The sequence below is a fragment of the Musca autumnalis genome, unplaced genomic scaffold, assembly GCF_047663935.1.
Source record: "Musca autumnalis isolate F117 unplaced genomic scaffold, ASM4766393v1 scaffold_3, whole genome shotgun sequence".
In the NCBI taxonomy this organism is placed as follows: Eukaryota; Metazoa; Arthropoda; class Insecta; order Diptera; family Muscidae; genus Musca; species Musca autumnalis.
The window spans coordinates 94,128,192-94,155,080 of record NW_027411866.1 but is presented as its reverse complement, the minus strand read 5'-3'; the positions used below and the strand labels follow the sequence as shown (position 1 = coordinate 94,155,080).

Genomic DNA, 26,889 nt, shown 5'->3' with positions numbered 1-26,889 from the left:
TTGTAATTTGGTATAGAAGTTTCTATTACTCCTAGGATGTTTGGTATTGCAAATGGGCTATATCGGTACACGTTTTGATAAAGCCCACATAAAACGGTATCACCCGATTTTCGGTATTTTGAAGGTCTTAGCCTCATTATCACACCAAAATAGCTGAAATTTGGTATTTAGTCTTCGTTGGGTCACTAAAACTTTCCCCCAGAAATTTGTCGGCACAGGTCCACGCCTTCACATAGCTTCCATAGAACGATACCTCCCGATTTTCGGTATTTTGAAGGTTGTGGCCTCAATATTCAATCGAAATGGCTGATATTTGGTCTTCGTTGGGGGTATAAAACCTTCCCCCAGAAATTTGTCGGTACAGGTCCACGCCTTGTTGTGGCCACAATTGTGGCATCAATGTTCCAACGAAATTGCAAAAATGTGGTATTTAGTCATTGATTTGGGGTATAAAACTGTTCATATGAAATTTATCGGTATAGGTCAACGCCTTTATATAGCCCCCAATGAACGGTACCTGCCACGCTTTCATGTAGCCCCCATACCTCCGGATTTCCGGTATATTGAAGGTTGTGGCATCAATATTCCACCGAAATGGCTGAAATGTGGTATTTAGTCTTCGTTGAAGGTACAAAACTATCCACCTGACATTTTTAGGTATAGGTCCACGCCTTCATATTGCCACCATAGAACGGTACCTCCCGATTTTCGATATTTTTAAGGTTATGGCTTCAATATTCCACGGAAATGGCTGAAATTTGGTATTAAGTCTTCGTTAGTGGTATAAAACGTACTCCCAGAAATGTGTCCACGCCTTCATATAGCTCCCTAGATCGGTACCTCTCGATATGTTGTGGCCACTAACCTTCAAAATACCGAAAAACAGCCTCTGAAATGACTGAAATTTGGTATTTGGTATGGGGTTATAAAAGAGAAGATTTATCAGTATAGATCCATCTTCCTATATCCCACATAGAATCATACCTCCCGATTTTCGGTATTTTGATACCGATATATTGGAAATTTGTTATTTAGTCTTCTGTGTGTCTTAAAACTTTCCGTTTGAAATTTGTCGGTATAGAACGACGTTTTAATATAGCCTCCCATAGAACGACACGTCCCGAATTTCGGTAATTTGGACTTAAGTCATCTTCAAAACGAAACTAATTGTTCAATTTTACTTCAATACAACTCGTGGTGGAGGGTACAACAAGTTCGTCCCGGCCGTTTTTACTTGTTTTTTTTTTTTGGTGGGTAGTATTGTTGCCTTTAGGAACAGCTTCAATAAATTACCGTATCGTTTACAAGAAGTTGAGCTATTTTATTTTTTCTCAGGTACTAAATTTTAATGAAATTCCAAATTTAGTGGACTAGAACTTTTAGGGAACTGCATGGAACAAAGTTTCGTTTTCTGCCTGAGAGTGTCCTCTTTTGGTTCATATACATACATATATTTTTGTATCAGTCACGAAAAGTCAGTTTAACACTTTTTTAAATGTCTCCCATATAAATTATTATATCGCACCTGTTCAACAAAAGAGTAGTAACTCAAAATTTTGAAAATTTCACTTTTCATCAAAAAACGATACATAATTTTTTAAATATATGAGTTCTCATAAAAACTTATATTTTGATGCAAAACATGAAAAAAAATAAATATTTTAACTTTCACCTTGAATTCCTCTGCGACTACTAGTCCGAATTTGAATGCATTAAATGCATCAGAAAGCTGAAAGATATTTATGAAAATATTTCTATCCGTTCGAAAGATTTTGAACCTCTGTGCACCCTAAGAAATACAAATTGTAAATTATATTTACATATGTATGTACTTCATATGGATTATTATTGATCAATTTACTGAAATTAGAAATAATATTTTTAATGTAAATGTGTTTAAATAAAATATTTTATTGCGGTTTTGAGACAGACACGCTGTTTATTAAATAAATTGCTATATATAATATGTATACATACATACATATGTATTTAGAATCAGACTCTCTTGTGTGAATAAACTTTCTTATTATTTATTTTATTTAAATTCTTTAGATAACAAAGAATCTATTGTTCTTTGTTTTGATTCCAGTTTGTAACAATTTTTATGATAGAAAATAATGTACCTTTAACCTAGTATATATTGCAGATAATTTGTTGATGTTATTTTTTTAATATGAATTCGCTCATATTTTGGTTATGAATGCACTTCTAGAATCACCGTCTCCTTAAAAAATGTTTGTAATTCTAATCTGCAATTGGTATCAGAAAACAGCATTTATAACAAAGTACCGTAGTTTACTTTGTTCCGATCCAATGATTTTATGACACTTTTGAGTTTGAGTTTGCAAAATCAATGCAAATACTATTCGGAAGGTAGGGAAAACGTTCCCTATTATCAACGAGGTATTGCAAATAGTAAATTCAGCAGAGTCAGAGAGAATCGGAAAACCTGAGCATTATTTTTACAGGAACAAAAGTATTCACGGTGAGCCTTAACTAATTTTAAATGGAAGGTGCTTACACCTGGGAAGTTTTTGCATATTCTGAAACTACAATGCTCATAGATGAGAAATACCAAAAAACAAAAAAATCGCCGGAGGGATTTTCAAATAAATCGCGATTTAAGCTCACATATTTAGGGGTTCTTTAGGTTTTCACGATTTTGCTTGGAAACCGCGAGTCCTATATAAATGGGCCTAAGGAAAATGTTGTAGCTATGAAAATTGTCCACAAGACTGACCTTTATGATATTTTCATAGGTTTTACCGTTTTTGAGATATAGAAGTTAAAATTGAGACAATGCACTGACTGTATCGCCTCCTTATAAAACAATATCATGCTCAGTGCGCCTTAACTAACTTTTGCTGAAAACCGCTTACACATGGGAAGATTTTGCGGATTCTGAAAGAGTAATGTTCATAGCTAAGAAAAATAAAAAAGACAGAAAAAATCGCCGGAGGGATTTTTAAATAAATCGCGATCAAAATTCACAATTTTAGGGTTTTTTTAGGTTTATCTCACCATTTTTGAAATATTTTTTTTTTATCTTAAGTCTTTAAGATTTTGCTTGGAAACCGCAGGTCATATCAAAATGGGACTAAAGAAAATGTTGAAGCTGTGAAAATTCTCTACAACATTGGTATTTCCTAGGTTGTACCATTTTCCAGATATATAAGTTTAATTTGGGCAATTGCAGTAATGACATTGTTTTATAAGGAGGCGATACAGTCAGTGCATTGTCTCAATTTGAACTTCTTTATCTCAAAAACGGTAAAACCTATGAATATATCATAAAGGCCAATCTTGTGGAGAATTTTCACAGCTACAACATTCTCCTTAGGCCCATTTACATAAGACTCGCGGTTTCCAAACAAAACCATGAAAACCTAAAGAACCCCTAAAAATGTGAACTTAAATCGCGATTTATTTGAAAACCCCTCCGGCGATTTTTTTGTTTCTTGATATTTCTCATCTATGAGCATTGTAGTTTCAGAATCTGCAAAAACTTCCCAGGTGTAAGCACCTTCCATTTAAATTTGGTTAAGGCACACCGTGTATTGTAAGACCTACCCATAAAATTTCCAACTCCCATATGTAAGTATATTTTTAGAAAACCTTTTAGCCATTTGGTAAATAAAAGGGTTAAGGATTCATTGCAAAACCTTTAACAAAATTAAAATAACCACGCCCAATTCTAAACACTGTTCATTTAATTCGACAATACCTTTAACATGAATATAGTATTCACTTTTCGATTTGTAGGAGTGTCTGTTTTTTAGATTTGTTTCAATTTCTTCTTTTATTTTCTCTGTCTCGTTTTTTGGCAACATAACATTTCGACATACAACTATTTTGTCTGGCATTTTTGTTGTTTTTCGTTTTCCCTCACGTCGTGTTGAATTCGTGTTTCCAAGTAAAAATAACAGATGGTTGTGAACAAACGTCACATTGTTACAATTCGCGTGTTCGTACTACAACAATAATAAAACAACAACAGGGGAAAAAACGAAGATGACAGCAGAAATACAAACACACAAGTTTGGTCATTTGGGAGCAAAAGGAATCAAAAAAAGTTTTTTGTTGCGCTTTTTTCGGGACAGACACACATACAGTACATGTACATAAGTATATCCGAAAAAATCACATGAGAAGGTTTTGGGAAGACTGACGACTACCAGCCATCACAAGTAAAACAAAAAAGGAAGAAAAGCAAATCAAGGGATTAGAAGAAGAACAGAGGAAAAAGGAAATTAAAAATATATACGGCATACCTACTACACATTCGCACGCACATGCATACCTAAGGGCCAGGGATGGGAAATGTGGGTAATCAAATTTTTAGTAATACTGAAGTTTATATTACTCTTAGGATGTTTGGTATTGAAAATGTGCTATATCGGTCCACGTTTTGATATAGCTGCCCAAAGAACGGTACCGCCCGATTTCGTGTATTCTCAAGGTTTTCGCCTTACTATTCCACCGAAATGGCTAAAATTTAGTCTGTAGTCTTTGTTGGGTGTATACAAAATTATTGAATAGAATTGCGGGTATACATACATAGGTTCACGTTTTGATATAACCCTCACAAAACGGTACTTCGCGGTTTTGGAAATTTTTAAATTCACATTATCAAACCGAAAAAGCGTTATGAGTATTTATAGCCTCAGCCTTTAGGTTAACGAGAGTATATATATGGGCATTTCTGAGTGAAATCGGACACTTTTGTAAGAAGTGTTTTTTAATATCCTTTATTTTTTGCTACATTAATGCTGCTAATCCGCAAAACATTCCGGTACATTTTTAGATCTTTCTTTGACTAACGGTACTAGAAAAAAAGAATTTCACAGTGGGCTTGGAAATGTTTCCGTATTAAACTATGATTAATTACAAAACATTTAAGACCTATTTGGTAGTGGTATTCGAATAACGAGGGTATATACACTTTCATACGGGCAAAATGTGCCTCATCGAAATAATGGTTTTAAACCCCAAGTATGTTTGGACGAAATGTGTTTCAGACAATTTTGAGTTGATTTAGCCATGTCCGTCCGACTGTCTGGCTGGCTGGAGCGCACGATAACTCTCGAACGGATCAACCGATTCGGTCCAAAATTTGGTTTTCGCAATATTTCGTCCAAACTTAGTTTAAGTTCGAACATGGGTTACATCGGTCCACTCCTTCCGGAACCTCCACCACAAAAGTTTGAAAATGTTCGGAAAATTTGTGCTCTTGAAGGGAGTAACCGATTTGGTCCAAACTTTGCACATCGTGAAATTTCTACTGGACTTAGACGAGGTTCCAAATTTTGGAGAAGTTTAGTTTAGGACCAGTTCTTGAGGCGCTGCGTTTTTTGTTGTAGCAACTTGTATTCACTGCCCCCATACGACGGTACAATTTTCATCAGGGGAAATCCATACTTACTGAGAAAATGTGCAAAAAAACCCTATAACACCGTGTATAGTGGTTGCAGCGCACGATAGCTCTCGAACGAATCTGCTGATTCTGTCCAAAATGTGACCTTCGTAATATTTTGTGCAAACTTACTTTACACGTTGTAATATGTCTACCAGATATAGATCAGGTTCGAATATGGACTATATTTGTCCACTCCTTCAGGAACCTCCCACACAATTTTTCCTGCTCTCGACTCACTTTTATTTCTTTTAAGCACCTTGCATTCCCTACCTCAATTACGATAGTTTTTTCAGGGGCAAATCCATACTTCAAACCGAATACTGCGTTCGTCCACACTTTGGATATCGTAATATTTCTTCGAATATTAGAAGAAATTCGAAGGTGGTGCTCGTTTCCGGTACCACCCCTACAAGAGTTCGAAAATATTAGCTAAAATGGTACGCGCGATATCGTAGAAACATCTCGACATTTATAAGATCACCTGGCTGTCACCGGATGTAAAAACAGATAGACGGAAGACATTCATCGAGCGTGATGGATCTACAATCGTTCCGAGGAGCAAACATAGACTCGGACCATCACCTTGTTGCAGCAAAGCTACGTACCCGATTAAAAGTAACAAATAAAGTACCAACACAACACGCAAGTTGCAACCACAACAGAAAGCCATAGTAAATTCCACTCAAATGGCTCAAATACTTAATCAAAGCACTCTTGCTCCCATGTCATAAAAATGAGCGATGGTGAACCCGCTAAAAGGCGTATAAATCGGGGTTTCGGAGTCGAGGTATTTTTGGCACGACTCCGACTCCAGACCAGTTTTTTTCACGACTCCGGCTCCAACTCCGACTTCGGGTCGACTCCGAGAGTGAATTCCTATACCACTAAAATGAATAAAATGTGCACAATTTTTTAACTTTTTCCTATATTCTGGCCTATATAGGCTAATCTGTTAGTTTTTCCTTACATCTTCTTTAGATAGGACATTCGTTCGAATATAATACTCAACTTCATATCGACACCTCCAAATAATAGTATGCTAAGTCTAAAAAGTGAGTTTTGCAGGAGAAGCTCTCAAAGTTTGGAAATTTTTTTGAACTTCAGTACTATGCTAAGTCAATATTTGTTTATAACTTCTGTTCGGATTGACCGATCATTACCAAAATTAGACAGAATTTAAGTTAAAGGACGTTCGACACCTCCAAATAATAGTTTGCTAATTCTGAAAAGCGAGTTTTGCAGGACAAGCTCTAAAAGTTTGGAAATTTCTTTGACCTTCAGTACTATGCTAAGTAAATTATTTGTTTATAACTTCTGTTCGGATTGTCCGATCATTACCAAAATTTGACAGAATTTAAGTTAAAGGACGTTAAATATAAAAATGTAAAGAACGTGAAAACATGCTAAGTCGACTTAGCATACTATTGTTTGGAGGCGTCGATATCAACATGCGTGTATTGTTTCTGCTGAATCTTACATTGAAATAGCAACAAAATACACCTTAGGAAGTTTTCGCCGGTTTTACGGTTTTTTTTTTTTTTTTTGTAAATATGTGAAAATGAAGGGGCAATAAAATTCATAAGGAATACATGCGATAAAAATTATAAGCAATTCATGGCCAAGTTTTAAACTGAATGTAAGCCAATGTGCTTAGCCATAAAAAGAGACCTCCAGTTGTAAAGCCAAATAAAAGCCATTTTTAAAGAGTTTTTCCGAGAAAACTACGAAAATTTTCTGATAGATTTTTTTCTTCATCTGAAAGAGAAAAATATTACGAAGTTTTGTGGCAAATGGTCGTCTACGAAACCCTGTTTTCATTAAACTGTTTTGCGGTGCCAACTCTAGCTCGAAAACTAAAGCGAACCATGCACTATCAAAATTTGATGTCAACATTTGTAGAAGTATGTGTAAATTTTTTAAAATATGAGAATGTGTGTGTGTGAATTTTATGGATTGAGAAAAATCAAAATAGTTTTGATTTTCAAAATTAAACTCAGTCAATCCGATGAACATGGTTTATTTTCAAATTGTCAAAAGGGAATTCGGGAAAAAAGAACATTGTGTTTGTGAAGAAATAAAAAAAATTTAAGTTCATTAATTTTTAGAGGAAAATTTAAAGATTTCGATTGCAGATTGAAGATTGATTGTATGCTTTGCTACACACTTATCAAGCACACACGTACGTAAGGGGTTCATCGGCTGGACAAGCCAATTTGATAGTGTATGGGCCGCTTAACAAACTGATTGTCACATACATATTTTTGTGGCCGATTTCTAAATGTCATTTCGAGAAAAACACATTTGAAGTTTATATGCTGGATAGAAAATACAATAAATGTTTCCCTCCCAACGCTCATATCTATGGCAATATTGTTCCGATCGACTTGAAAATTTGACCACATTTATACTTTTTATTTTTTCTGAAATTTACAAGTGGGGATCACCCCTTAAACTAAAATTCAGCGTACAAATTTCAAATACAATTTTGTACAAAATTTCACCTTGTGTTACTTTTTCTGTTCAAGAACAAAAAGGATATGGAAGGAATTGAGCTAGAAGGACAAAATATTCGACAGAAATACTGCTCATTCTATTCAACTGAAAACGTGTCATCCCAAAATGATGAAACAATATCCTCAAACAGAGATATAAAGCTATTTTTCAATCATTTTTGGGAGTCAATCAAAACTTTACTTTTGTTTGCAAACATTGAAAGGATCGATTGGACCAACAAAATAGAAATGAATTGACTAGAGTTCAGAGGATAGTATACATTCTGTGAATTGTCCTCTAACATATACCCCTTGTATATATGCATGTTTTCTTATCGCTTTTTTTTAAAATAAATAATGATTTTGGAAAAAATTTTGGTGTGCCGAATTTAATGTTATATTTCTATAACGTAGAAAGAATTTTGCCCGGAGTCGGAGTCGACTCGACTCCGACTCGTAGGCTCCGACTCCGAAACCCTGGTAGAAATACGGGCCGTGCGTGGTGGTACACGCAGAACTGGAAGGCCAAGGCTTTGACCATATAAAGTACATATATTCTTGATGATAAAATTCTAAAACCATCTAGCCATGTCCGTCTGCTGTAATCACTATAGCGTCCGCAGTAATTAAAATAGATCCACTTTTTGGTATAGCCCCCATATAATGGTATCACCCAATTTAAGGTATTTTGGGGATTTTAGCTACATTTTCCGCCCAAATTGACTCCAATTTGGCGCTTGGAGTTTCAAACGAATTTTCCGCAATCAAAGTGGTGAAGATAGGTCCACGTTTTCGTATAAGCCCCATATAACGGTACCTCCCGATTTAAAGTATTTTGTTTATTGTTTATTTATTTAAAGTATTTGAGGTTTGCAATGACCAAAAAACTTCTCCATAGTATAGTCTCCATATAACGGTATCTCCCCCATTTAAGGTATTTTGTGGCTTTTTAGCTACATTTTCTGACCGAGTTAGCTGATATTTTACATTTGAGGCTCCCAATGACCGAAAAACTTCTCCACTAAAAATTATCAAGATAGGTCCACATTTTGGTATAACGGTATCTTAGCTATTTTTTGACCGAACTAGCGGTAATTTGACACTTGAGGTTCTAAGTGGTCCCGATAAAACGGTACCTCTCAATTTAAGGTATATTGAGGGGTTTAGCTACATGTTTTGAGATTTCCTATACTCAATCCACTTCTCCACGGAACAAATTATTCAATGTTAGTTCAGCATATTTTATGGCGGAGGATATAAAAAGCTCGGACCGGCCGAACTTAAAAATTTTTTACTTGTTTTTATTAACCCCTAATTCAATACAAATCGACCACTGAGTGGTGTGAGTATTTGTACAAACAAACTCCACCTAACGAATTTTGTTGTCCTGCTCTTTATTAATTTTGTTAATCTGTCTGATATCTTTATCGGGGACCCCATAAAGTATATTCATATATTCGTGATCAGGGTAAAATTCTAAGTCGATGTAACCATGTCCGTCCGTCCGTCTGTTGAAATCAAGATCCTGTTCGCAATTTTTATGATGGAGCTTTGTAATTTGGTATAGACGTTTCTAGTACTCCTAGGATGTTTGGTATTGCAAATGGTCTATATCGGTATACGTTTTGATATAGCCCCAATAGAACGGTACCACCCGATTTTCGGTATTTTGAAGGTTTTAGTCCCATTATCACACCGAAATGGCTGGAATTTGGTACTAAGACTTCGTTGGATGTATAAAACTATCCACCAGAAATTTGTCGGTATTGATCCACGCCTTCATATAGCCCCCATAGAACGGTACCTCCCGATTTTTGGTATTTTGAAGGTTGTGGCCTCAATTACCCACCGAAATGACTGAAATTTGTTATTTAGTCTTCCATGTGGTTATAAAATATTCCAGAAGTGAATTATCAATATAGGTCTACATCTTCCTATATCCGCCATAGAAGCGTACCTCCCGATTTTCGGTATTTTGAAGGTTTTAGCCGCATTATCTTACCAAAATATCGGAAATTTGGTATTTAGTCTTCTTTGAGTCTAAAAACTTTCCGCCAGAAATTTGTAGGTATAGATTGACGTTTTGATATAGCCCCCATGGAACGCTACCCCCGAATTTCAGTATCTTAAAGGTTAGCCACGTTGTTTTACTGTACTTGTTGAAATTTGGTATTTAGTCTTCTTCATAAACGAAAGTTAAGAACGCCGTTCTTACTTGTCTTAATTGCAACTTTCCCCACATCTACGAATCGATCTGGTATCTACCTTTCACCCTCATTAGGCCCAGCCATGAATCACTAGAAAATTTTTAAATTCCCAACCCTGCCATTCACAACCAAAGTAGGATTCTCAAAAGGTTTTTGGGAGAAACAAAAAATTAACACAAACAACAACAAAGGCTGACGCAAAGCATGTTTTTTGCGTTTTCCACTATTTTCGGCTGGGAAGTTTGTTTTTAGGCTGTGAATTCATTTTACCATAAATTCCCAGCACTAATTTAGTTAAAGACTTTCAAGAGAACCAAAAGTAGAGGCATGTTTTTTGTTTTATTTCCGAATGGCAACAAAAAATATTGTTTTACATAATCCTAAATGGTAAATGAAACATTCATTTCCGAAAAATGGGGTTCAAGGAGGTAGACTCTCAGCGATTATCTAATAAGTATTTTTTGGAAATGTAGTTTTTTCTCTTCAAGGATAGTTGAATCATTGTTTGGCACTCACTCCTTTGTGGATTAAGTTATTATTTAAAAATTTTATTAAACTTTCATTTCATATCCTTAAAACTTTAAAACCCCTTAATTTGGTTGGGGTCTACTATCTCTTGAAAAAATATCCCATGCAATTTCCACTTGTCTGGGCTATAGAAAGCCCTTGAATAATGTTGTTAAAAACCTTTCTTTTCCTCTTCTTCTTTTTAGTTATTGTCTTTAGTTTGTTTTTCTTTTATTTTTTTCCTGTTTTTCCAATGTTGTTGTAGCAACTTTGCTTTTGTTGCTGTTTATTTGTTGTTGGTTACGCAAATATTGATTTTTGAGCCATTGAAATGTTAAAACAAACAAAAAAACAAAATTTTCAAGAACAACAAAATCCTTGTGTTGTTGTTGTTTTATTCCACTGTCATTTGTTCTTTATCATCTTCGCTTTTCAAAGGTTTGTAATGAATGTTCTTTGTCATTGGGTTTTGCCTGCTTCGTTTTCCTCAATTACTTCATCATCACCATCATCATCTGTGGTGTTTTTACACTGCACTTCTTCAAGTACTTTTTCTTCTTCTATCTTCCACACCATTTTTGTTGTTGTTCCGGATAATGGCTAGGTAATTTATTTCACATTTTCCACAAATTGTTGCACTCACACCAGTGCGAAACTTTTTTCCAATTCCAGGCAAATATTTAGCTGGTGCACCACTCCAATTTCAATATCAAACAAAGTGACACTCACACATGCACTCAAACAAATGTAAACGACATTCTCTTTCTTAAACACTTTATTTTTATTCAATTTAAATTCTGGTTATCAAAAAATCGCCTTTTAATTAACATGGTTTAAACTTGCCACACTGCCATTTAAAATACATTTTAACCAACAGATTTTAAACCGTCGCAAATAATTAGACCAACAACAAAAAACATTATCTCCAAAATATTTTTTCTCATATCTTGATTTTTAATTTTTTTTTTTTTTTTGTTTTTCTAAAAAATGTAGATTTTTCTTCTCATTACCATTTGTAATCACTTTTTGTTGTTTTTTGGATTTTTTTCAAAAAATTTTTGGTTTATATTTCGCCGTTTTTAATGTTATTTTATAACCGTTCGCTTTGAATACTCATCGAAGACTGGAATAAATTGTTCAAACTTGATGTCTAATAAGATAGCTCTGGTCTTTCTCTCACTCTCTTTTAGTAATTCTCTCTGCCTCTCCTTGTACTAAAGTATCTCATAGTACGTGCTACTAATTTGTTAAATACTTACGTATCCATTCGAACCATTTACTAACAGAAAGACATTCGTTGGGAGTATCTGTGTGTCTTCCGTTTGCTTGGGTATTTGTGTGCTCATGCCCATTTGTGTGCTCATGCCCATTAGAGAAGAGCAACAACAATAGCAGCTGTCAGCAACAGTGCATTTTCTGATTGCTTTTCTCAATTCTATGCTCAGCATTCTCATAAATTTCCAAGACTTTGTTTACATTTGCCAATCGCCAAGCCATGGAGACCAATAATGTAAAGAGGTGTATTTTATGTACACCACATAAACATGGAATCCCGTAATCCCATATCGGAAGGGTTCTTCGTGAAGGATTGAGCAGAAGGCCATACAACATTTGGTACCAGGGCTGTCAGATTTTTTCCTACCTAAATACTCTGAGCTAATATGGAATTATTAGTTTTCTTTCTGTTGCGAACGTACCTATGCTCTCAATTTTAGGTGGAGAAGTTACTTGACCACCCGAAACCCTAAATGCAAAATTATAGCTAATTCGACCAGAAAATGCTGCCGTAAAAATACCTGAAATCGGGCGGTACCGTTATATGGGCGCTATAAGAAAAGGTGGACCTATGTCTATAATTTCTGGTGGAGAAGTTTCTTGGTCACTGGGAACCCTTAATGTCAAATTATAGCTAATTCGGTCTAAAAATTTAGCTAAAAACGTCACAATAGCTGAAATCGGGCGGTATCGCTATATGGGGACTGTACCAAACCGTAGATTGGTCTGAAAATGTGTCTAAAAACGTAAAAATATCTGTAATCGAGCGGTACCGTTATATGGGGACTATACCGAAAAGTGGGCCGAATTAGCCCATCTTCTAACTTGATCTAAGTTCAGACCAAAAACAAATTTCAGCCTTTCAGACGGACAGACGGACAGACAGACGGTCGGACAGCTTTTAATCGACTTAGAATTTTACGCTGATCAAAAATATATATATATATGTACTTTATAGGGTCGCAAATGATTATTGCAATGAGTTACAAACGGAATGACAAACTTAATATACCCTCCATATTATGGTGGAGGGTATAAAAAAGAGAACATTTCTTACAATTAGCCAACAAAATCGCCAACTATTCTGTAAACCGACAAAAATCGCCATGTCGCCAAATGAAGAACAAACACATTGAAAATTCACCACGTTAGTACTGCAAATGGAATGAGTTTATTGGATGAATAATATAAATGTACTATGGAACATAATTCCAGTATCCATCCTGAAATTAGACAAAACACCACGTTCTTCCCTCGATATGTTGTTGACCCAATATATAATATAATTGTTCCACAAACATCCCAGATGGGACAAGGGAGACTTACCTCATATCAATGACTTCACCCCGATTCATATTAGCTCAATGATATGGTTGGAGCAGTTTTGTGACCACTAAAAATCTCAAATGTAGCTAAAATATTTTAATTTGTCATTTATGTTTTCCAATGGTCACCTAACTTTTGAAAAAATTGTGGACATAGATTCGCATTTTGGTATAGTCCTATATAACAGTAGCAATCGATTTTTAGTTTTATACTCACCACCATAGTATAGAGGGTATATTAAGTTGGTTTTTCCGTTTGTAACGCATTGAAATAATGGTAAAATTCCGTTCGTCTGTGATAATTAATTTAACATACAGAAAAACTGAAATAGGACGCTGAAATTTGGAAAGATGCGTATTTTGTTTGCAGACATTTCACACATTTCGAAGATGGGCTATATTGGTCCACTTTTAGGTAGCCCCCATAAAACGGTACCGCTCGGTATCGGGTATTATTACGTTTTTAGTCACATTTTCTATACGAATTAGCTATAAATTGGCATTTACGATTCCTAGTGGTCAAGAAACTTATGTACCAAAAATCTTGAACATATGTCTATATTTCGGTATAGACCCCATAGTACGATACCACCTAATTTCAGTTATTTTGAGGATTTTATTTACATTATTTGTCTGAATTTGCTGTAATTTGGAATTTAATGTTAAAGTAGTCAAAAAAAATTCTTCACTAAAAATGGTTGACATAGGTCTTCGTTCCATCCGATTCCAGGTGTTTTCTAAGAAAGATATTCCTCGCATACTTGACAATAAAGTTGTCAATGACACCATATTCCCAAAGTGCAACGATTCCAAGCAATTTTAACTCAAATATTTCCAAAACTGTAGAATTGGAAGAAGTTTGATTCCTATTTTAGTTTCTTGGGTTTTTAGTAAAATTGACCCCAGGTTTATGTATTTCGAAACAAAAATGTGTGCGCATGAAACACACCCAAACTATAGTTTTGGAAATATTATTTCCTTTGCTTTTGCTTCAAAACAAAAAAAAATGAAAAACACACTCAAATTTGGAAGTTTTTCTTACGCATTCATTTTCTTATCGACATACATAAACAGGCCCTGAATCAATATTTCCTTGATACGTAACGCAAAGAAAGCTTTCATTTCTTTGGCAACTTAAAATGAAATTTAGTGGAAAACATTTTTGTCTTTGACATCATCCTTCTCAAATATTATTTTGTGGGACAAATTAGCATAAAATCAGATTAAGTACGACTTTAACCCTAAAGCTGTTTATAATTTTTACATATTTCTAAAGTTTAGGTAAGTTATAGAGTTCTGATGTATTCTAGGAGCTATAGTAACATTTTATGGAGAAGGAAACCAGCGACCCGAAAAACATAGGAACCCAGGGTTAGGTCAAAATCCATTCATTTTTAGAGGTTACGCCAGGTTTTTCGTAAAATTAGCCACTGTGCACGTATTTCATGGTGGATGATATAATAGGTATAACGTTTTTTATTTGTACTCTCGTAAAATGCTCAGTAAAAGTTGCTTGCACACAATTATCGTAATAATGTTTCACAGTGTTATCTTATTCACAACTCAAATGGCGCCACTGTGCTACGCTTCTTGTCAGAAACACAACCATTGAAGCGGCATCAAAGCCATTCATTTTTCTTTTTATCTAAACAAAAAAATTGTCTATGTACTCATGGTCATCATATCAAAAAGCACTCTGACATCGCTTATTAATACAGTTCTCCATGGTATTAACTGCATTGCCGTTGTGTATTCAAAAGATACGCAACAATTCCTTAACGTACACAGAGAGCACAAATTCTTCCCAATTGTGCTCGTTAGGTAGCATTCACTCTCTTCTTAGTAAATTGTATTTTTTAGTACATTCGGCTTTTACATGTGGTTGATGTCCATGCTAATGTACTAATAAACTATTTTTTGCATATAGGTATTAAATAAAATAAGAAGTGAAATAAATTATTAATAACACAAAGGATATTCGGACATCATACTATGCACATTGGGCCCAATGACAGGTTTTTGAGGCAACAAGTCACTGGAAGCAGCTAGAGCTACCAAATTTCGTTCCAATGTTTTTAATGGGCATAAAAGTACTTCTGCAAAATTTGGTAAGAATCGGTTCAGATATAGATATAGTTTTCATGTATATGTTTCATCCGATTTAATCCGATTTTATTTTTAAGCCCCACAAAGGTCACAATTTGCATCCGATCGCCTTAAAATTTGATATGGTAAATCCTGTTCAGGTTAGAATCAGGTACTGAAAATTTGGCTCTGATCGGTTCAGATATATATCTACATATATATAGAAACCTTTTCAGGTATACCATGATGTTCGAAATATAAATCTTCTGAAATGGCTGGACCGAATTTGATAAAATTTTGTTTGTAGATTCATAAGGTCTGAGAATAGATCGTAAGGTACTTTTTATACCGAAAAATGGAGGGGGTGGGGGACCTCCCCCACAACAAGTTTTAGCCAAACGCGAAATCTCAGAGATTATTAGACGCATTGGTATACAAAACAATAGTAATTGTGACCTCTATCATTAATTTATGTTTTGGAAGTAGAAAACCGCGATCGCGTCCGTTATTTGAAAACTTTATAATTACAGGTTAAGATCTTGAAATTTAGTAGGTGTTTGTAGTACCAGTTATTAAATTTAAAGATCTAGAATATTGAAGATTTCAATGCTTGGTGTAACTCGGATAAGATTACTATAAAATTTGGCGACTTGTGTCATACTGAGCATCGTCCAGTCCCAACCCAGTCTAATAAATTAAAATATCCACATTTTTAAGTGTCACGCTATCTGTAAGTAATTTTCTATAAGTATTCGGATCCATACGGACATGAAATTTTTTTACACATATAGTACTCACTATTACCTTCTATCAGATATACATAGTTTCGACAATACGTCGCAATACCGCGAGTTTTATTCCAAAAACTATTTAAACTACAATACGAACTACACAAAAAATACACCACAAGTCTACTTCAAATATTCCTTACCAAATCTAAATTCTTTTATTTCTTAATCAGAATATTAATTTATATACCTTTACACGTTTTATCCATTAAAAAAACTGTTTATTAAATCAGCGGTTTTTAATTGCCGAGCTAAACAAATTTGTTCTTCGTTGGATAAATTTTTATAAAATTTTACAAAGTAACATGCAATATCTTTGACAGCTCGGTATGTGACCACGAAGCGTTGCCAGGTTGAAATGATTTTGTTTCTAAGTGGCTCAAAGTGTTAAGAATCTAATCCCGTTACTAATTTATACAAATATATGACTTCAAAACTAGACTTTTTGCCTCAGAAACCTGATATTGGGCCCAATGTGCTATGGTACCATCGCACTATGGTTCTAAAACCCTTTCGATGTAATTTTTGTACCCTCCTCCATAGTATGAAGGGTATATTAAGTTTGTTGTTCTGTTTGTAACGTATCGAAAAAAAATCATTTGCGACTAGAGTTGGGCAATTGAACGACCTAGTTCACTGTTCTAGTTCAAAAACGTATGAGTAACATTATACAAACTAACGTGAGGTATTAAGTATACGCATTTTGTTCATACAAACGACCGGTGTCCAATGAACTAGATTGTGAAATAGGTCGTTCAATTGCCCAACTCTATTTGCGACCCCATATCAGGGTCAAATTCTGAGTCTGTCTAGCTATGTCCGCCTGTTGTAATCACTGTAGCGTCCGCAAAGATTGATCTACAACGCTATATTTTTGAAACCCAAATGTATTTTTGTCATCGGCATTCTGAAGATATTAGCAAGCTTTTTTGACCGAAATTGTCATTGTCATAGGTAGGTCCATGTTTTGGTATAGACCCCATATAACGGCACCACCGATTAATGTTTTTCTTCGTTATTTATCTACATTTTCGGACAAGATTGGATGTCATTTGGTTAACAACTTGTCCATCATTTTGTGGTATAGCACCCAAATAACGGCACCGCCATATTTCAGATGTTTTCAAGTTTTTACCTGACCGAATTAGCTGAAACTAGGCATTTGGGTTTCCCACTGATCGAAAAATATCTCCACCAAAAATGTGGGAATTAGTACTTTCGTAACAGAAAAAAAATATTATTCTATGTAAGTTCCGAATATTTCATGGTGGAGGGTATATAAAGTTCGGCCTTGAAGGTTTCAGCATAATTATCAAATCGAAATGGATGACATTTGGCATTTAGTCATCGATGGGTGTACAAACATTTCAGAAGAGAATTATCAGTATAGGTCCACATTTGCAAATAGCCACCATAGAAAGGTACCTCCCGATTTCCTATATTTTGAAGGTTGTGGTCTTATTATACAACCGAAATATCTGAAATTTGGCATTTAGCCTTCATTGGGGCTACCAAACTTTCCCTCAGAAATGTGATCACCCTTGAAAGATACCTCCCAATTTTCGCTATTTAGAAGGTTTTTCCCCATTTGTAGCCGAAGAGGCTGAAATTTGGCATTTAGTTTTCACTGGGGCTTCCAACTTTCCCCCAAAAATTTTTCAGTATAGGTCCAGGTTTTAATGTAGCCCCTATAGAACGGTTCCCCACGATTTTCGTTATTTTGAAGATTCTAGCCTCACTATATCCACCAAATATCGTCAACATAGATGCATACCATATAACGGTACCTCCCGATTTTCGGTATTTTGAGAATTTTGGCTACAGTTTTTAACAGAACAACATAGGTTCATGTTTTGGTATAGCCCACCATATAACAGTACCTACCAATTTTCGGTATTTTGAGAATGTTAGCTACAATTTTTAACCGAACTAAGGGTAATTTGGCCACCGTGGTGCAATGGTTAGCACGTCCGCCTTGCACTCAGAAGGTCTGCGGTTCGAATCCCAGGCCAAGCAAATTTCAACGGTGGCAAAACTCCCCCTCAGTAATGCTGGCGACATTTCCTGAGTATTTAAGCATTGAAAAACTTCTCTACAAGTGGTGTCGTAAGACACGCCGTTCGGACTCGGCAATAGAAAGTAGGTCCCATATCATTGAGCCAATATGAATCGGCGTGCACTCATTGATATGAGAGAAGTCTCCCTTATCCCATCTGGGATGTTTGTGGAACAATTATATATATTATAAGGGTAATTTGACATTCGAGGTTCTCAGCAGCCACGGAACTTCTCCACCAAAATCAATCGTATAGCCCCCATATAACGGTACCTCCCGATTTTCAGCATTTTAAGAATTTTAGCTACAAATTTTAACCCAACTGAGGATTTTATCTGAACTAGCTGTAAGTTGAATTTAAGGTTCTCAGTGGTCACAAAACTTCTCCACCAAATATCTTCAACATAAATCCACGTTTTTGTATAGCCCCCATATACCGCTACCTCCCGATTTTCGATATTTTGAGAATTTTAGCTACAGTTTTTAACAGAACTAGCTGTAATTTAATATTTGTGGTTCTCAGTGGCCACGAAACTTCTCCACTACAAATCGCCAACATGGGTCCATGTTTTGGTATAGCTCCCATATAAAGGCACCTCCCGATTTTTCGGTATTTTGAGGGTCTTAGCTATAAATGTTACCACCTAAAATTGTGAAAGGAAACTAACTAGTCAATTTTAATTAACACTATTTTATAGTGGGGGGTGTAATACGTTCTGCCCGGGCGAACTTGACGTCTTTTTACTTGTGTTTTTTTTTTGTAATTAGTTGTGAGTAAGATCGAGTTGGTCTGTGTACCTTATCATTTCATAAAAGGAAAGATTTTTTTACCAATTTCCATCGAAACATCCTGCAAATCACTTTTCGTATTTATGAGGCATTTTGTCTTCCAGATATATAAAAATTTTCGTTGTTTCAGAACGTTTGTATATAGCATAGGGTAATTTCCTGATATTTAGGTAAAACTTAGAGGTTTGAGGAGAATTTATGACAAGCAATATCGTAGAATATTTTGACCTGATACGATCATGTTTTGTAGAAGATTTTTAACGGTTTTTGAAAACAAAAATACCACATTAACCCTAAAACCCCTTTAACGACCCCTTTAGTGACCCGACGAGGGTTGATTTTTTTAACAACACCATATACGTAAAGTGCAAGGATTCCAAGGAATCTTAACTCAAATAATTTCAAAAATGTAGAAATTGTGGAGACTTACCCCTTATTTCAGTTCATTTCTCTCTATACCTATATTTACTTGGCATGCACTAGACATTTCATGTCTTTAATGACTTATTTGAAATTTAGTGGAGAACATGTTTGCCTTTGGCATCATTCTTCTCAAAACATAGTTTGCAGGATAATTTTGCATAAACTCAGATGAAGTACGTCTCTAACCCTAAAATTGTTTTTAATATAGGTATTATAGGACCTACAGTAACATTTTATGACGAACAAATTTCTGATACGATAACATTTTATAGGAGAAAGTACCAAAAAGGCCGGTCATTAAAACCACCAGAGGATTAAATAATATGAAAAATGGACTCGAAAAACATAAAAACCCAAAATCCATTATATTTATATATACTTATATTTAGGTAAATCACGATAACTCTTGAAGAAAGTAACAGATTTGCACATTAAAAGATTTCTACCAGACATAGATGAGTCCATACTTCTTGAGAAAACAGCCCGAAAGGTGTAACAAACCAATATGGCACAGTATATAGTGGCTGGAGAGCACTATAACTCTCGAACTGATCAACCGATTTGGTCCAAAATGTGGCCTTCGTCATATTTTGTCCAAACTTAGTTTCAGTTCGAAGATGGGCGATACCGGTCCACAACTTCCGGTACTTCCCCCCAATATTTAAAAAATGTCACTAAAATGTTATAGATGACATCTCTTGAACGGGGCAATCAATTTTGTCCAAACTTTGAATCTCCTAATATTTTGTCAAATTTTAGTTTAACTTCTAAAATGGCCCATATTGGTTCACTCCTTAGGGAACCTCCCCCACAAAAGTTCAACATTTGTGTCTAAGTGCTGTTTAGGGTCTGTTCGAAGATCCTTTGGAAATGTATACCGATGCTGTTCGTTGTGATCCTGTTTACAGTCATATTATGTTATCCGTGGACAAGTCCATGCTTCCTGGCTTACCGGTCCAATAGTTGTACGATGACCCACTGAAACGACTAGTGGGCGCGATATCTATTGAAAAGATATGACTCTCAAAGTAATATCCACTTTCATAATGGACTCCATCCATTCCTTTAAGTACCTCCTCCGCAACATTTTTGAATTTTAATCCTAATTCACATTTTTGTTGGCAAATTCAAATGTCCAAAAAGTGCCAAAAATTCTGAAAAGACCCTAAATACATTTGATTTGACCGTAGATGAAAGTTTCAACTCACATAGGCTGTTATTGTAACAACTTGTATTCGTTGCCCCCATTATGACGGTACAATTTTTATTAGGTACAAGTCCAACTTCCTGAGAAAATAGCCCGAAAGCTGGAGCGCACGATAACTCTCGAGCGGATCAGCAGATTCGGTCCAAAATTTTGCCATCGCAATATTTTTTCAGAACTTAATTTAAGTTCGAAGTTCGGTCCACTCTTTTGGGTACCTCCCACGCAAAAGTTAAACACTTTTCACTAAAATGGTGCGCACGATAACTCTCGAAGACAATAAGAGATTTGGTCCATGCTTTAAACTTCGTAGTTTTTATACGAGACATAGATCAGGTTCGAATATGGACTATATACATATGTAAACTCCTTCGGGTACCTCCCATAAAAATTTTCGCAAAAATGCACTTTAAGGCCTTCTCTCGAATCGCTATCACCATTTCGCCTGTTCAAGTTTTTTCAGTGGCAAGTTCATTCATACTTTCTGAGGAAATAGCTGGAAAGCTGTAAAACCCTTATGACACCATGTATAGTGGCTGAAGTGCACGATAACTCTCGAGGGGATCTGCCGATTCGGTCCAAAATTTGGCTTTCGTAATATTTTTTCTAAACTTTGTTTATGTTCGAAGATGGGAACAACTTGTTATGCAACTTGCGACACCTCCTTTCTCCAACCGTCCAAACTTTTGACCTCCTTATATTTTGTCCAAATATAATTTTAATGGACCAAATCGGTCTTCTCTTTAGGATAGGTACCTCACACACAAAAGTTCAGCATTTTTGTTTAAGTGCACTTTAGGATCTATTCGAAGTTCCTTTGGAAATTTATACCGAAGCTACTCTTTGTGGTCCTGTTTACAGCGAAGTTATGTTTTCGTGGTAAGTCCATACTTCCTGACATAGTGGTCCAAAACCTCAAAGTTATACGGTGATCAACTGAAATGGCTGGTGGGCACAAGATCTATAGAAAGAAATGACTCCTAAAGTAAGACTTTTGAGACTTTTGAGCTTCAAACCAAATATATTTTTGTCCGCAAGTTCATACTGCCAAAAATTCTGCGTAACCGGTATTACATTTGATATTTTCAATAGATGAAAGTTTCAATTCACCCAGACTGAGGGTATATCTCTGTCGGCAAAGCCGACTGATACTTTTTTACTTGTTTTGTATAAAAGTTTTTATTACTCCTAGGATGTTTGGTGTTGTAAAAGGCTATATCTGTACACGGTTTGATATAGCTTCCATAGAACGGTATCTCCCGATTTTCGGTATTTTGAAGGTTTTTGCTACATTATCTTACCGAAGTGGCTGAAATTTGGCATTTAGTCTTCTTTGGCTTCCAAACTTTCCCCCAAAAATTTGTCATGTCCACGTTTTATTATAGCCCGCATAGAACACTTCCTCCCGATGTTGGGTATTTTGAAGGTTTCAGCCACATTATCTCACCGAAATGGCTAAAATTAGGCATTTAGTCTTCCTTGGGGCTACAGAACTTTTCCCCAGAAATTTTTCATTTCAACGGTACCGCCGATTTTCGGTGTTTTCATGGTGTAAGCGCATTATCCTAGAGGAATAGGTAAAATTATCGTTATTGATCTACGTTTTAGAGCAAATTTTGTTAATCGTCTTTGAATTCGCTCAACACGACTAATTTCGGATAAACTATAAGGGTCCCAAATAATGGATGCATATTCTAGCTTTGATCTTACAAAGGCAGTATAAATCAATTTAATAGTATTGGGATCAGAAAATTCTGAACAATTTCTCTTGATGAATGCGAGGACTTTGTAGGCTTTTGGAATAATAAATTCCATGTAAGGTACAAATGTCAAGGAGTAATCAAAAATTACCCCGAGATCGTAAATTGAAGTTACTTTATTTAGTATAATGTCTTCCACTAGTTTGCTCCATAGAAGCCTTGGTCTGCCAATTTTACGTGTACCGCTATGTGGCGCGTATTTACACGCCTTTTAGGAGGTTCATCGTAGCTCATTCTTATGACATGGCCTAGCCAATACAATCTTTGTCCGAGTTGTATGGACTCATTGCGCTCGACAAATTGATCTGTTGCTGTGAATTGTGTCATTTCTTTTGACGTTTGCATCTCGTCTAACCTTTTCCAACAGGATGTTGAAGAGAACACTCTAAAGGCTGCATCCTTGTCTGAAACCTCTTTTGGTACTGAAATATTTGGAGAGGCTCTTTCCTATTTTAACTGAGGACCGGGAATCAGTTAAAGTCATTTTATAAAGCCGAATGAGCTTTGCGGGGATACCAACTTCAGACATGGCTTGAAGCTTTATAACCGACAAAAAGGTGGTAGGTGTCGATGTGCATCTCTTGGGTTTTCTCTAGAATTTTCCGTGGGATAAATATCTGGTCAATGGTGGATTTGCCAGGTCTAATGCCACTTTGGTGTGGGCCAATTATTTTGTTGAACATTGGCTGTAATCGTTCTCACAATATTCGTGACACTATCTTGTAAGCTATAGGGATAAGACTTATGTTAGAGAATACAGTATTATCTCCTTTGTAGTGGACGGGTCACATGATGCTCAGGTTCCAATCGTCGGGTACGCGCTGTTCCTACCAGATATTGCTAATTTTTTCCTGCGGAAAAGACGTTTCTCCTCTCTCCTTTTCTCCCGATACCTCTCTAGTGCGCTACGTGTTGCTACTGATTGTATAGCAACCCTGCATGCCGCATCTTCTATCTTCGGTAGCAGCACGACACTCCTGGTCAAACCATGGGTTCCTTGGTGTTGGTCTCTGCTATCCAGGTATGGATTTTGCGGTTGTTCGCATGGACTGGGCAATACTTTGCCACTATGCTGACAAGTTATCGGCATGAGGAATGCTTTAATTAAGCATTTGGTTTAATCGGATACGTACCTTTGCTGCAACAATGTAGTGGTCCGAGTCTATGTTTGCACCTCGGAACGATCGTACATCCAATCCAACACGCTCGATAAATGTCTTCCATCTATCACAACATTATCAATTTGATTTATTGTTTTCTGCTCTGTTTTCTGAATGTCGAGATGCTTAAATCATGTATTGCTAAGTACCATGTTTTTCGCTGCTGCGAAGTCTGTCGCCTCATCCATTTTCGAGACTGAATTTCTCGACTGTTGGGCTAAAAACATTCTCCTTTCCAATTTTGGCATAAAAATCGCCTAAAATAATTCTAATGTCATGGGCAGGACAACGATCATATGTTTATTCTAGGCGCTCGTAAAATATATATTTCGTCTGTTCGTCCTTGTCTTCAGGGGGAGCATGGACGCAAATAAGGCTGATGTTGAAACAAGCAAGAACGGCGTTAAGTTCGGCCGGGCCGAACTTGTTATACCCTCCACCACGAGTTGCATTGAAGTAAAATGGAACAATTAGTTTCCTTTCGTTTATAAAGAACACTAAATACCAAATTTCAGCAATTTCGGTAAAACAATGTGGCTATCCTTCAAAATACTGAAATTATGGAGGTACCGTTCTATACCGATAAATGTTTGGGCGGAAATTTTTAGACTCAAAGAAGACTAAATATCAAATTTCCGATATTTCGGTAAGATAATGGGCCTAAAACCTTCAAATTACCGAAAATCGGAAAGTGCGCTTCTGAGGGGGATATAATAAGACGTGAACCTATACTCATAATTCTCTTCTGGAATATTTTATAACCCCATGGAAGACTAAATAACAATTTTAAATTAATTCGGTGGAATGTTGACGACACAACCTTCAGAATTACGAAAATCGGGAGGTACTTTTCTATGGGAGCGATATCGGAACGTGGACCTATACCGACGAATTTCAATGGAAAAAGTATTTACCACCAACGAAGACTAAATACCAAATTTCAGCCATTTCGGTGGAATATTAAAACCACAAACGAAATACCGAACTTCGGTAGGTACCGCTCTATTGAGCCTATATAAAGGCGCGGACCTGTAGGTATAGGTTCGGTGGAAAATTTTATACCCCCAACGAAGACTAAATAAGAAATTTCAGCCATTACGGTGGAATATTGGGGCCACAACCTTCAAAATACAGAAAATTGGGAGGTACCGCACTGAAAGAAAATTACGTTGTATCAATGAACATTATCATTGATTTCGAACCAACGTAAGACTTCATTGTATTATTGAAGAAGTTTCATTGAGTTTCACACAATATTTTTCATTATTGTTTCATAGTATCAATGTGAAAGTTTCATAGCAATAATATAACTATAACTTCTAACTACTTTATTGATTCAATAAGGAAGTATCATAGCATAGTTAAGGAAATTTCATTAGAATAATGAAGAAACTCAATATTATTATTAAATGAAACTTTTCATTTATTCAATGAAACTCTACGTTGGTTCAAAATCATTGAAACATTTTTCTTTCTGTGCGTTCTATGGGAGCTATATGAAGAGGTGGACCTATGGCGGCAAATTTCTGGGGAAACGTTTTATACCCATAATGAAGACTAAATACTAAATTTCAGCCATTTCGGTGTGACAATAAAGCTAAAACTTTCAAAATACAGAAAATTGGGAGGTATCGTTCTATGGGGGTTATATTAAGAGGTGAACCGATACCTGCAAATTTCTGGGGAAACGTTTTATACCCATAATGTAGACTAAATACTAAATTTAATCATTTCGGTGTGATAACGAAGAAGACCGAAAATTGGGAGGTATAGTTCTATGGGGGCTATATGAAGAGGTGAACCTATACCTGCAATTTTCCGGGGAAACGTTTTATACCCATAATGAAGACTAAATACTAAATTTCAAACATTTCGGTGTGATAATAAGGCTAAAACTTTAAAAATACCGAAACTTGGGAGGTACCGTTCTATGGGGGCTATATGAAGAGGTGGGCCTACACCGTCAAATTTCTGGGAAAACGTTTTATACCCATTATGTAGACTAAATACTGAATTTCAGCCATTTCGGTGTGATAATGAAGAAGACTAAATACCAAATTTCAGGCTAAAACTTTCAAAATACCGAAAATTGGTAGGTATCGTTCTATGGGGGCTATATGAAGAGGTGAACCTATACCTGTAAATTTCTGGGGAAATGTTTTATACCCATAATGTAGACTAAATACTAAATTTCAGCCATTTCGGTGTGATAATAAGGCTAAAACTTTCAAAATACCGAAAATTGGGAGGTTTTTCAAAATACCGAAAATTGGGAGGAAGAGGTGAACATATACCTGCAAATTTCTGGGGAAAAGTTTTACATTCAAAATGAAGACTAAATACCAAATTTCTGCCATTTTGGTGGAATATTGAGGCCACAACCTTCAAAATACCGGAAATTGGGAGGTACCGTTCTATGGGGGCTATATTAAGACGAAGACCTATAACGGCAAATTTCTGGGCAACGTTTTATACCCCCAACAAAGACTAAGTACCAAATTGCAGCCATTTTGGTGGAATATTGAGGCCACAACCTTCAAAATACCGAAAATCGGCAGAACCGTTCTATGGGGGCTATATCAAAACGTGGACCGATATTGCCCATTTGCAATGCCAAGCATTCTGGGAGTAACAGAAACTTATAAACCAAATTACAAAGCTCTATCCTAAAAATTGCGAGTTGTCTATTGACTTCAACAGACGGACGAAGGGACGCACAGTGGAAAAAAGTACCGATTTAGCGCGCCAAAAGTAAAAGTCGATGTTTTATTGTATGTTTGTGAATAATTTGGATAAGAACAGCTCTAGATTGAGAATAGAACTTCATTTATTATTATATTTAGTAAATTTGTATTTTTACCCAAATAACGGTACCTGTCGATTTTCGGTATTTTAAAGATGTCTACCACATTACCCACCGAAATGGCTTAGATTTGGTATTTAGTCTCCGTTGGGGTTAAAGATACATTCCTATAAGAATTTTCGATGTAAGTCCACGTTTTTATATAGCAACCATGGAATGGTTCCACCGATTTTGGTTATTTTGAAGGTTATATCCACGTTATCCAACCGAATTAGTTGAAACTTGGCATTTAGTCTACGTTGGGAGTATAAAATAATCCGACGGGAAATTGTCTGCACAGGTTCACGTTTTGATATGGCCCCCATAGAAAGGTACCACCCGAATTTAGAATAAAATAATAATAAAAATAAAAACAATTATAAAATATTTTGTTGCAGTTTGTTGCAGCTAAAACTTTGCAAATTTGTTAAGAACTATATGTACTAAAAATAAACTATATGTACTACTAAATAGCTTTAACAAAGTACACAAGTTGAAAGAAAATAGGATGTTACATGTTTTAAGTGTAAAATCCGAGTTAGAATAAATAACATCTTATA

At 35.8% G+C, this 26,889-nt stretch overlaps 1 protein-coding gene across 10 annotated transcripts in view; it reads right to left on the bottom strand.

Annotated features, from left to right (window-relative positions):
* Positions 1–11,752, bottom strand: part of rut (adenylate cyclase rutabaga) — a 318,097-nt gene extending 306,345 nt beyond the window's left edge. For 9 of the 10 annotated variants that reach the window (XM_073972869.1, XM_073972871.1, XM_073972873.1 and 6 more), the window contains exon 1: positions 11,633–11,748. The gene's annotated coding sequence lies outside the window, so the exon portion shown is untranslated. Of the gene's footprint in view, positions 1–11,632 lie in introns of all 10 variants that reach the window. The other variant, XM_073972872.1, reaches the window with a different exon arrangement.
* Positions 11,753–26,889: the final 15,137 nt, after the last annotated feature.